This window comes from Notamacropus eugenii, chromosome 4 (genome assembly GCF_028372415.1).
Source record: "Notamacropus eugenii isolate mMacEug1 chromosome 4, mMacEug1.pri_v2, whole genome shotgun sequence".
Lineage (NCBI taxonomy): Eukaryota > Metazoa > Chordata > Mammalia > Diprotodontia > Macropodidae > Notamacropus > Notamacropus eugenii.
The window spans coordinates 379,742,329-379,753,537 of NC_092875.1; the positions used below are offsets into that span (position 1 = coordinate 379,742,329).

Here is an 11,209-nt window from a genome sequence, read left to right on the forward strand (position 1 = left end):
TCAGACTCTGGGAGCCTCCTTGAGCTCCCCTTGAATCTTCCCACTTAATCTGGCCTTTCTTACTCAAATCTAATCTTCCCATTTGTTCCTGCAGTCTCAGGAAGCCCATGGGCTTTTCATTATCATTTCATGTCTCTGTTTTACTCCCCACCCTTGATCCCATCAACCCCATACCCATACTGCCCCTATCAAGATCTCTGGATTGCCCCACCTGCTTCCCACCCAAACCCTCCCTAGTCTGATATCTCCTGATAGCCTCCAGCTGTTTCCAGCCTTTGACCCTCCTTAGACTTCTCCTCAAGACCCTTCCTAAACCCCTCCTCCCATCACCCTGGACTACCAGACCCCCCCCCCTTCCCCCATCCCTCCTATACTCTTTTCTGTATTTAAGTTCCATCCTGCCTCCATGAAGGCGCTCAGATCCAATCCAGCTCAGACTGTCTAGCTGGGATTGTGTCTGGCCCGCTTGTGAATACAAGCGTTACAAAAGCTTAGGCTCCTTAAGAGGCAACCCAATTAGACGAATCCTTAATAAATTTTGTTTTCTTTGGCTTTAAGAAGGCTTGAGTCGAATTCATTCGAGCACGACCTCTGAACCTCATCATTTTGGTTCCCTGACCGGGAATCGAACCCGGGCCGCGGCGGTGAGAGCGCCGAATCCTAACCACTAGACCACCAGGGAGTTAGAGACTCAGGTTGTCGATCCATTGGTTAGGCAGTGGACCTGGGAATTCTTTGGATTTCCTGGGCGCAAGGAAATAGGGGAAAACTTGGTTACTTTTCTTGTGTGTGCCAAAGTCTCTGAACTTTCTGGGCGCTAGAGAGTTAGAGACTCAGGTTGTCGGTCCATTGGTTAGGCAGTGGACCTGGGAATTCTCTGGATTTCCTGGGCGCAAGGAAATCGGGGAAAACTTGGTTACTTTTCTTGTGTGTGCCAAAGTCTCTGAACTTTCTGGGCGCTAGAGAGTTAGAGACTCAGGTTGTCGGTCCATTGGTTAGGCAGTGGACCTGGGAAATCTCGATTTCCTGGGCGCAAGGAAATCAGAAAGCTCGGTTATTTTTTGTCCTCTTGTGTTTTTTTTTCTCAAGGCTTATTTCCACATCCTCCTTTAAGGAGGGGGGGGACTTCCAGTCCCAAAGGAAAAAAAAAAAAAATGGGTCAAAATTCATGAATTCCAAGGAATTCGCCTTTGGGCTGTCTTTTACAAAATTGGAAAAAATTTAACTGCTCTAAAGACCTTAAAAAGAAAAAGTTGGTATTCTTTTGCAACACACTTTGGCCTCAGTATCACCTGAAGGACAACGAAGTGTGGCCCATATTTGGGACCTTACAAAGTGATATCCTTTTAAAATTACAATTATGTTGCCTCCAAAAGGGAAAATGGATTGAAATAGCTTATGTAAGGGCCTTCGTGGAACTCTCTCAGGACCCCATTCTCAGAACAGATTGTAAGATGCTTGTAGCTAAAGTCGTCCCACAAAAGGGAAGTGGGGGTGAATTGGATGTTTTGGACGATCCCCTGTTTATGGTTCCTGGGATCTTGACCTCACCTCCTTCTCTACCTCCATTACCGCCATCCCAACCCCTTCCCCAACCCCTCCTGAGTCCTCCTCCAGCTCCCCAACCTCCTACTGCTTCCCCATCCCCCGTGAGTCCTTCCACCCCCCCCCCAGCTACCTCTACCCCAAGCTTTCCTTTGCCCCAATCCCCCCCAATTCCTGACCCTGTACTTCCTCCTGTGCCTCCCCCCCCTTCGGTACCCCTTTCCCCTCCTCCTCCACAACCCCTCCCGAGCCCTACTCCAGCTCCCCAACCTCCCACTGCTCCCCCACTCCCCCTGAGTCCTTCCACCTCCCCCTCAGTCACCTCTACCCCAACCTTTCCTTTACCCCAGTCCCCCCCAATTCCTGCTTCATTTGCCTATCCTGTATCTCCTCCCGTGCCTCCCTCCATCCCGGTAACCCCCGATCAGTTCCCAGCCACGAGGCTTGCTGAGGTGCCTCCCTCTGCAGCCCCTCTTGCTGGGGCAACACTCACTCAGGTCTCAGGCCCCACCCCCACAGCAGTCTCTACAGTAACACTGCCTGTAACCCACCCCTCCTTGGGGACCCTACCTCAGTTCCCAACTATGGGTCTTGCTGGGGTGCCTCCCTCTGCAGCCCCTCTCGCTGGGGCAATATTCACTCAGGCCTTAGGCCCCGCTCCTGTGGCATTCTCTGGGGCATCTCCCCCTTTGATCCCTACTCTTCCTCAGGCACCAGCAGATCTTTCCCCTTGCCAGCCAAATCCCCTGGCCCTGCAGCCTAATCCAGTTCAGCAGGCATTCCCCAATCCCTCCCTCACAAGAAGTGGGACTTCCTATCTTCCTCCACAAGCCCCTGTCCCCACTGGGCTGTCAGGGCTGTTTCCCTTGAGAGAAGTGCCTACCCCACCCAGTGGGACAACCAGTATGCGTGTTCCGTTCTCTTTTTCGGATCTCCCCCAGATTAAACAGAAACTGGGGAGATACTCGGAAGACCCCACTAGGTTCACTGAGCGTTTTAGGGACATATCCCTACAATTTGAACTTTCTTGGAAGGATCTGCATATTCTTTTCTCTGTCTGTTGTACCTTTGAGGAGAAGGGGAGAATTTGGGAACATGCCCAAAAGTTTGGGGATCATATGGCTAGCAATAATCCCATAAAATACCCCCAGGAACAGCTGCTGTTCCCATGAGTGACCCCAGATGGGACTACCAAAAGAGTGAGGACAGGGAAAAGAGAGACTTTATGGTAATTTGCTTGATAGAAGGCCTAAAAACTGCATTTCAAAAACAAGTAAATTTTCAAAAAATTAGGGAAATTACTCAGGAAGAAAAGGAAAACCCAGCCCTTTTTCAAAACCGGCTAGTAGAAGCTATTAAAAAGCATACAAATTTGGATCCTGACTCTGTGGAAGGGGCAATGATCCTTAGCATGTATTTTATTAATCAGTCTGCCGCAGATATTAGGAGGAAACTGCAGAAATTGGCAATGGGGCCCCAAACACCTCAGGCCCAGTTACTGGAGATGGCCTTTGGAGTCTTTAACAACAGAGACCTCGTTGAAGCAGAGGAAAGAGAACGAAGGAGAAGGGCCAGGGAGCAGGCTCAATTCTTGGCTGCTGCCTTGGCCAGGAAGAGACAAAGGGAGCACCCCTCCAGGGCACCCCCTTGGAGGAAGGCTGGCTACTTGGGCAGTGGGGAAACCTGCTTTCATTGCCACAAGGAGGGTCACTGGTCCAAGGAGTGCCCCTCCAGGGCGCCCTCCCAGAGGGAGCCCCAGGAACCAACGCCTGTGGAACCGTGCCCATGTGACCAGAAGGGACATTGGAGGAAGGATTGTCCCCAAGGTTGGAAAAGTGGTGGATCCGCCCCCCAGTACCCCGTCCTCCAGTCTTCTCAAGACTTGGAACATCGGGAAAGCCTGGGTGCTGGCAGTGCTCCTGCTTTCTCCACCTCTCTCGTCAAGTCCTGGGCAAAAACGAAGGCTGAAGGTAAGGTTACCCACTTTAACATGGCTAAATTCTCTGCTTTAACCAGTCACTCTGGCTCTACTGTCCCTTGACCCCTCGGGTCATAGGCATTGAAGGGAAAATTAAGGAATGTCTCCAGACATATCCCCTCCCCAGCCTGCTTGAGAATCTGTTGTTTAAACGCTCCTTCCTTATGCCCTCCTCTGACCCTGCCCCCTTGTTGGGAAGGGACCTGATGGTGAAATTGGGGAGACAATTTTCTCTAGTTAAACCTCCCATCTCCCTTTTGCCTATGTTCACTATATCTTCCCAGGTTTGCTTGAGTGTGGGAGACAGTCAGGCCAAGTATCTGGGACCCTGGAATTCCAGAGAGAGCTACTTATGCCACCCCAGCCATTGTTAGTCTCTCAGACGCTAAAGTGTTCCCCCATCTCAGCCAGTATCTGATTAAGCCTGAGACCTGGGAAGGACTACAACCTTTAATTGAAAAATTCCTTAAGTATAGAATCTTGGTCCCTTGTCCATCTCCATGCAACACTGCAACCATTCCCACAAAAAAGCCTAATGGAGAATATGTTTTTGCTTTTGAATGTACTTTTCCTGGGGAATCGAGTCCATATAGACTGGCACGGACAGTTTTGCCCCAAGGCTTTCGAGATAACCCTCATTTGTTTAGCCAGGCTTTGAGAAGGGATTTAAGGCGCCCGAAACTAGCAGGCAGTAGCTTAATTCAGTATGTGCATGATATTCTTATTTGTAGCCCCAAACAGGCAGGTTCTTTGGCTACTGCCTCAGAAGCCCTTAATCTCTTAGGCATTCGAGGCTATAGGGTCTCTTGGAACAAAGTCCAGATAGCATGCCAGTCCATAAGGTATCTGGGCCAAGAACTCAAGCCCACCCCTCTATCCTTAACCTCTGAGAGAAAAAGGACGATCCTGTCTATCCCTGTTCCAGCTACTAAGAAACAAGTTCAAGTGTTTTTGGAAATGACTGGATTTTGTAGACTCTGGATTCCTAATTTTGGTTTTATTGCTAAATCCCTTTATGACCCTACTCAGGGCATTGACTCCCACCAGGCTAAAGTTTTTGAGACTCTGAAAACTAATTTGACCACCACCCTATCACTAGATCTACCCAATCTGGGAAAACCTTTCACTCTGTACATTGATGAAAGGCGAGGACAGGCTTTGGGAGTCTTAACCCACTCCTTAGAACCTGATTCCAGGGGAGTTGATGTTTTTATTTACTCAAAATATGCTTTCCTTGTTCTACATACCCATGGAGCAATCTGGAAAGAAAGGGGATATCTGACAGCAAAAAACTCCCCTATCAAACATGCCCTTCTATGTTTTGGCCTTGCCACAGTCATCTTTAATTCTCTCCAGAAAAATTATCTTTTATGCCAGGGAAATTGTCTTTTCTTTATACTCCTTTTGTACCTGTTTGGTGTGTGTTGGCCTAACCTCCTTGCCAGGTTTGTCTTTTCCAGAGTGCAAGCCATCAACTTCCAGATGACAGCCCAGGCTGTCTGAATCCTAGGTCTCCAGCCCACTGGACCCGGCACGACCCAGATTCTGAACTCTGACCCCTTGAACAGAACCCATTGAGGCAGGGACAGCTCTACGCCCCTTGCCAGCAGGAAGAAGTTTCAGAAGCTGAGACCTTCGTCCTTTACCCCAAAAGAATTTGGGTTCAATCTGTTTGAGGGGGGAATGATGAGGTTCAGACTCTGGGAGCCTCCTTGAGCTCCCCTTGAATCTTCCCACTTAATCTGGCCTTTCTTACTCAAATCTAATCTTCCATTTGTTCCTGCAGTCTCAGGAAGCCCATGGGCTTTTCATTATCATTTCATGTCTCTGTTTTACTCCCCACCCTTGATCCCATCAACCCCATACCCATACTGCCCCTATCAAAATCTCTGGATTGCCCCACCTGCTTCCCACCCAAACCCTCCCTAGTCTGATATCTCCTGATAGCCTCCAGCTGTTTCCATCCTTTGACCCTCCTTGGACTTCTCCTCAAGGCCCTTCCTAAACCCCTCCTCCCATCACCCTGGACCCCTCCCTCCCCCATCCCTCCTATACTCTTTTCTGTATTTAAGTTCCATCCTGCCTCCATGAAGGCGCTCAGATCCAATCCAGCTCAGACTCTGTCTAGCTGGGATTGTGTCTGGCCCGCTTGTGAATACAAGCGTTACAAAAGCTTAGGCTCCTTAAGAGGCAACCCAATTAGACGAATCCTTAATAAACTTTGTTTTCTTTGGCTTTAAGAAGGCTTGAGTCGAATTCATTCGAGCACGACCTGGACCGTCGGGTATTTTGGGGTTCCCGATCACCGCTGAACCTCATCAAGGGTACTGACTTTTTCCCCTGAACTAAGTGAATGATATATGTGTTTGATTAAAGTGATTGTTAATCCCTCAAAAGTTGTTTTCCTTTTAGAAAAGCAGATCTAAGAACCATGCAGCAGGCCCTCACGTGTACGCTGGGGTCCTTGCTGTTACAGGTGCAAATTAGTGAAATATTATGTTTCATTCATAGTCACAATCCAAAGCAGAGAAAAATATCAATGAGAATTTGGAAAAATTTCTATGGAGAAAGTAGACACTTCAATATAAACCATTTCCCACTGCCATTATAGTAGAAATACATAACTATTCTGGATTTATAATATCAACTAGAAGTAGGAAGGAAGGAAGGAAGGAAAAAAGGAAGGGAGGAGGGAAGGAAATAATTGTGTGTTAAGTGCCTACTATGTGCCAGACACTGTGCTGAGGACTTTACAAGTATCTCCCTTGATCCTAACAACTACTAGGAAACTAAGGTAGTCACAAGTAAGGTAACTTGTACAGGGTCAAGTAGGTACTAAGTATCAGGCTGGATTTCAATTCAAGTTTTCCCAACTTTAGGCCTAGAACTCCATCTGCTCTGTTACCTAGCTGCCTATTGGTCTTGGGCAGGGGAGTCTTGTGTTCCTGGGTAGAGGAGATTTAAAAAAAAAAAAAATTTCTCCCACTACTGAGATGTTGTTAGCATTGGAGTTGAGACAATATGACTTTTATGTTTTGACAGCCCTAGAACCAAAAGTCAGATAAAGGAAGGCAAAACACAGGGGTTAGCCATTACCATAAATTTATGCTGAAATGGAAGCTGTTATTCTAAAGTGACATTATCTTATCAAGAAAAGGTAAAAACATTTCCCTCCCCTACTTCCTCTGCTACCATGCTTCCTACCTGCCTTTGAAGCTTCCTATCTCTCTTAAGATCTCACCATCTGTTTCACCCCAAATGAAGTCGAAATTGTTCAGGCAATATGGATTTTGTGAATGAGTACAGATGTTTTATCTCTCCAACTAGAGACTGTTTTATTCTTTAATAGTCTAGATTTCAGCCAAACAGGGTAACATACACAAGAGGAGAGGATAAATGTTTTGTAGCCAGACCATTTCTGACTGCCTTAATGACCACTAATTAAACATTTTGGCTCTTCTTAAAAACCTCTGGAAAAGACAGCAGCACAGCAGCTTCTCCAAGATGATTTCATCAGGTGCTTAATCAGGTGGAACATGCAAGTCATTAGACCTGCTGCTAGGAACTCATTGAAATACTTTATTATATTTCAAAATATTTTTCTTGCATCATGTAGGCACTATCATTTTTTGCTTGAAAAGGATCATCTCTTTCTCTGTATATGCATTTTTGTTTATATTATAAAGTGGTAGATTCATAAGCTTCATTTTATATTATACCCATTTGGAACACTGACACAAAAAAATGAGGAAAAATGCTTCTGTTGAGATATTTTTCTAAAATTGTGTATTTTATCTTCATATATTTATAATGAGAACTAGGTGTTGCATCCCTCTATCTTATCTGAAGAACTCTTCTTTCCTTATGTTTTAATAATCTTAATTTTTATCCCTCTTTCTAACATTGCACTGTGAGCTCTTTACAAACAGGTTCTTTGTTGTTGGTGGTGGTGGTGAGTTTGTTATTTTATGTTATTTTGGTCAGTCTTTGTATCACCACTCAGTGGCTGACTCTTACTAGCCACTTAAGAAATGTTTATTAATGTCTGTTGACTAACCTGGAGCAGATGGGATTTGGGAAAAAGAGGAGAAAAAGTTGAGGGGAAGAAAAGGAGAACAAGAAGGGTTTGGACCAAGAAAAGAAAGAGAGCATTTAGTAAGAGGAGTTAATATCATATAACTGGTTTGTAAAGGCAAGGAAGTTAGATGTGGCAGTTAGGTGCTAAGGAGGTAAGAAGAGTGACATCTTGGGAGACAGCAAACTCCATGAGTAATTTGTCACAGTAGTCCTCTGGTGAAGTTTAATAGAAGAGGAAATAAAATACATATATAACCCTGTCTTAGAAAAGGAAGTTGAATAAACAGTAAATGAGCTCCCCAAGAAAGAAATCCTTAGGACCAGATCGATATACATGTGAATTTTACCAAACATTTAAAGAACAATTCCAATACTATATAAACTGAAAAAATAAGTAAAGAAGTTCTACTGTGTCATCTCCAGTCATGCTGATGAATATCTGGTCACTGGATTCAGAAGACTCTGGAGGAGAAGTGAGGCTGGTGACCTGCACAGCCTACCCTCACACAGAACAAAGTCAAATGCAAGTCATGTCATCATTTCTCTGGTGGCATGGTCTTCTTCAGCAACAAAGGAGGAACACATATGACATATGCTCAAAGAAAGACAAGGAATCTAACTTCAAGCCAGTATAGTGACCGTAGGAATTTTATAATAATCTGCATATAGGGTTCAATGTTCATAGTTTTGCCATGGCCAAATGGTTGCTGTAAATGCTCAAAATGCAATCTGGTTTTCCTCCAAGAAAATGTAGGTAAAAAGGGGACTGCCTCATTAATCTCTTTGTTATCAAAGGGAATGTAGTATTTCTAAAACAAAACAAGGAGAAATTCGATTGGAAAGCAAAACAGAAAATTATCTGAAGAGGTAGAAAGTAACCTTGTCCTCTGTTATGTGACTAGAGAATGGAAGAATATAGAAGTGGAGAAAGAAAGGGAGGATGGCTTACTACTTGGAGCTAAGTAGAGAAACATGAAAAAAATTATCAAAAGAGAAGGAAACTGAAACTCTGAAAGAGAATTGTCTGCTTGTCCTCTAAGCCATTGTGATGTGAATTCATAGATACTAAAGGTGAGAAATTATCTCAAAAAGTTCACAAGAAGAAAAGAATGATTGTGTGACCTGATACTAACAAAGGAGAAGTGTGCTATCATTCTTGGACATGTATCAAGGATTTGAAAGAGAATGTCAGAACTTCTAAGATGTAATGGCTACTACCCATTTTTCATGATTCAAGTGAAATTTTCATAGAGAATTTATATGCTTATAAAAATTAAAATCTATGATAGGGCAAGGGGAGAGTCATAGGCGATATTGTCATCCTTGTTGCCATTTGAAAGTAGTAGAGACAAAGAAAATGGTGTCTGAGCATGGGATTTACATTTCTGGATTACAAATTAAAAATATAGGAATTACAGACTCCTGGTAAAAGGTATAGTTTTTATGTAGCAGTGGGCTCCAAAGTACAAGTTGTCTAATTACTCCTAGATGGCATTATACCAAGACATATGTGACCAACCAATCAGAGGGTGGGAAGATAGGCCTTATCCCACCCTCCAAAACTCATTATGGGGCTTATCTCCAAGCCACCACCTATTCCTATCTACCTACATTCTCCAACTCAAATCTCCTCCCTCTGTTGGAGAAGTTCCTCATTTCCTCCCCTATAAAACTCATATCACATCCTTTAGGAGAATTATAACCTAAACTAACAGCTACCCACAGAAGTTGTACAAGTGGAACTGGGAAAAGTCTATATTTATTTCCTAACCTTCATATTACCTCACAGGACAGGCTCTGAGCTCCAGGATAATAAGAGTCTTTCCTCTTTCTGTTTTCATTTGGTATAGGAAATAATGAACCCTACATAATGAAAAACCCTGGTTAGATTATGACCTGAATGTTAGATATCATTATTTCATTTTCCTTATCCAACCTCACCCATCTTCAACATTTTCCCATTACCAGTGAGGATACCATCATTCACCTGGTCACTCAAGTTTTCATAGCTTCTGTGGCATCTTCAAATCACCATTTTCTTTCATTCCCCACTCATATATCCAGTCTCCTAATCTTGGCATTACAACCTCCACATCTCCTGCACCTATTCCTTTCTTTTCCCTCACAAAGCCACTACCTTTCAGGCCTTCACCATCCCTCACCTGGACTTCTATAATAGACTCCTAATTGTTCTCCCTGATTTATATTTCCCTTCTCCAAACAATCTTCCACATAGTTGGCTGCCACATACTTTTTTTTTCTAAAACTTCAGGGCAGCCCATGTCACTCTAATACTAAATAAATTCCAGTAGTTCTCTATTAATTCTCAAAATATTGCACAGAATTTAAGAAAATGATAGTCTAATTTCATTCTTATGTAATAAAGAAGTATAAGCTAAAAATAGCACATAATTAATTGGATTCAGAACTGGCTGAATACAAAGAGTTTTCATTAATATTTAATATCAACTTAGAAAAAGATCTGTAGTGGAAAAGTCCTAAGATCTGTATTCTAGGCAATATATATATAAAGCCTTTCACTTAGATTTGAAAAAATCAACTTTGTATGCATATGATAGAAGTATTGGTGCTTGATGAAATTCATCAGAAAAAAAATGATCCAGGTGAAATACAGTAAGTTCATTATGAGTCAGGAAGAGTAGCATGATGTCTATGACTAATTGAACAGAACTTCCTCTCTTCTCTTGCCTTGCCAGACTGCACTTGGTGTTTAGTTCTGAGTGTCATATTTTAGGAAGCGTATTGTTAAGTTGGAGAATGTCCAGAGAGAAACCAGCACAGTGAAAAGTTTATACAAATTTACTGTATAAAATGAGGCTCTTTATCTTGGACAAGACTAGAATTGGGAAGGGGAAATCATGACAGCTAACTTTATGTGTTTCCAGGGCTGTCATGTATTTTAGAAATGGGATAACAATTTAAAGCACTCTCAAACTCTGACAATCTGAAGTTTTCTCATTGTTTCACTAGAATGTTAGCTTCATAGGAAGAGACACGTAAAGATTTTATTAGTCACAGTATCTGACACAGTTCCCTGTATATAACAGACAATAAACAAAAATTTGCTCAAGACTGAAAATATAAAAAAAAAATGTAGATGTCTATTGGATTTGCATTAAATAACATTATAAGCTCTTTCAGTTTTAGTTTACATAATTTTCTTTACTAATTAGAATACAGAAATAAACCACAAAATACATAAAATATATTTTATATTTTTACTTCTGAAATTTAAATTGTTCAAGGACATATGGCTTTATCAAGGTGGCATTCCTTCCACTGACATAAGTCAGTATTCTTCTCTAATTTACCAAATGAGCTCCCGTAGTAATGATTAGACCTCAAAATGATCACTCTCAATCTGATTTGGTGATGATTCTCTGTGGATTTAGCTAATCTGGACTGATTAGTACAGACATAGAAAGACACAATGGTCTTGAATCCTTTCTAGCTTATTAGGACATTCCAGATTTTATCTCTGCTAGCATATCCTTTGAAAAAACCACACCATGATATGGTGTCGTAGTAGGGCATCAATGGATATCATTTTTTTAAATTAAATACAGCTCATTTTGATAGATAAAACTT

General features: G+C 42.8%; 1 non-coding gene across 1 annotated transcript; it reads right to left on the reverse strand.

Annotated features, from left to right (window-relative positions):
- Positions 1-610: 610 nt before the first annotated feature.
- On the reverse strand, positions 611-682 carry TRNAE-CUC (transfer RNA glutamic acid (anticodon CUC)). Its single transcript has one exon. It is a non-coding gene; the product is annotated as a tRNA-Glu (tRNA).
- Between the last annotated feature and the right edge of the window lie 10,527 nt (positions 683-11,209).